Raw genomic sequence first — 2044 nt, forward strand, 5'->3', positions numbered from 1 at the left:
GGGGGACTGGAGGAGGCCGAGCTGGGGGGTGGCGTGAAGGGTGACAAGATCCCATCCCTGTCCTCATCCCACCAGGTCTGACTGCAAAGGGCTGGGCGAGCTGTATTAGCATAGCAGCCACAAACAGGATGTCTCCAGCAGGGCAGTTCTGGGCCCCCAGCCATGTCTCCTCTCACCACAAAGCTTGTCCACACAGTGGCCAAGGGAGTCTAACTGCAAGGCCAAAGGAAGGTGCTCACAGGTGGGGAGCAGTGCTGCAGGGGTGACTGCCTTGGGTGGTCCCAGGGGGCTCCTCCTCTCATGCCCGCATGCCAGCAGGCCATACCTAACCACACTGCCAGCCCCTGCTCCAGCTGCACTGAGCTGGAAGCCAGGCTGCTGCCGCAGGGTAGCACAAACATGGGCCGTGGCTCTTTTCCCCTCCGCAGCCCAATGGGTCCAGGTGGGGTCTGCACTGTCCCTGCGCGTGCCGCCAGCGCCTAGCCTGCAGCAGGGAAGGGGCCACACCCTCCACCCCAGTGCCCCAGCCCCTTCCCTGCTGTGCTCCCCAAGACATGTCTGCAGCCTCCGCTGACAACACGGAGGGTACGGCTCTAGAACCCAGCGCAGCTACTTTCAGGCTTGTAGCTGCCTCCTGTGAGCAGCCCAGGATCCCTGGTAGCTGTGAGCTTGCAAGCGGCTGCACTGGCCCCGCTTGTTGCTGGGTGGCTACACATGTGCCAAGCAGGAGGCGGGGAAGGGGCCGGGACTGTGCTGCCATGATCAGGCCCCCTCACAGCTCCCTGCCATCCACCCCTGGCACATCAACATCTTCAAACTCCAGGCTGCCAGGTTTTTGGCACTTGCCCCAAAAAATGTTGCTAATCCCTGGTCCAACCAATGAGTGGAGCTAAAGAAATGCTCAATTAAAACTTTCAAAATCAAATTCCTTTCAGTAACAGTTCCTAATTTAGACATTAAACTATGAGATGACACAATCAACTAGGGAAAGAATCTAAATTAACACAGTCATAACAAGATGTCCTCAACATAGGGTCAATGAAAAAATACTACAGTCCCTGCAGCATTCTAGTCTAAATCTTGTCTTTAAAATGGATAGTACTTGTGGAATACAAGACAGGAGAGAGAAAACAAAACCTAAAAAGCTTTAGCGTACACTCCATAGCACTTCATACCAAATCAGACTTACATCTGTCAAACTTTAAAAATTCGATGTACAACACTAAAATTTTAAAGTAAAGTAAAATCCATATTATAACTTCAATCTAACCCTGATACCCAGAAAGAGACTGAAGCACTTCAAGGAATTTATTTCTAAGCACACAGGAAATAAAGTGATAAGGAATAGCCAACAAAGGTTTGTCAAGATGAAATCCAGCTTAACCACCTTGATTTCATTCTATGACAAGGTGACTGGCTTTGTGGATGGAGGAAAGGCAGTAGTGTAGCAGAAAGCCCCCTTTTCCTCTTGCCTGCATTTGCTCTCCCTTCTTTGGATATATTTCTCTTTTTCTACCTTTCTTCCTTCCTCTTTCTTTCACTTTAAGATAAGGAATTGTGTTTTAAAATTTGTGTGTGCATTTTGTGTCTCCCCTTGTAGTTTGGTATTTTTATCTATTTGTGTGCCATGGCATTTGTAGCTTATATTTTATACTCCTCACCTTTCAACTTTCAACTAAATGTGTTTTAGTAAGTTATACATTGTAACAATGTTAACAAGGGCAGGAATCAAACTGTCCTTCTCTGTATCAGGCTGGCCCCTGAAAGAGCGAGTGAATCAGTGATTGAATGTGTAACAAGGTAGCACACAGCAATTAACACCTGGGAAGCTGCAGATCAACCAAGGGAAGAACTCAATAGAAGACAATGTAACAACCGGGAAATCTCTAAACGTCACTGATCAAAGGCTAGAAGCCCTGGCCTGAGTTAATCAACGCCAGAGACCAACTTTTGGGCTGAATATCTCCAGATCAACCGCTCCCAGAGCCCTATTCTAAATTCATCAACGGACTCCCAAACCTGCACGTACATGCGGACGAGCCCT

General features: G+C 48.6%; 1 protein-coding gene across 8 annotated transcripts in view; it reads right to left on the reverse strand.

Annotated features, from left to right (window-relative positions):
- ARHGAP12 (Rho GTPase activating protein 12) overlaps nt 1-2044 on the reverse strand; it is a 140029-nt gene that overhangs the window by 31891 nt on the left and 106094 nt on the right. The window lies entirely within an intron of this gene.

The sequence above is a fragment of the Alligator sinensis genome, unplaced genomic scaffold (genome assembly GCF_000455745.1).
Source record: "Alligator sinensis unplaced genomic scaffold, ASM45574v1 scaffold309_2, whole genome shotgun sequence".
Classification (NCBI taxonomy): Eukaryota; Metazoa; Chordata; order Crocodylia; family Alligatoridae; genus Alligator; species Alligator sinensis.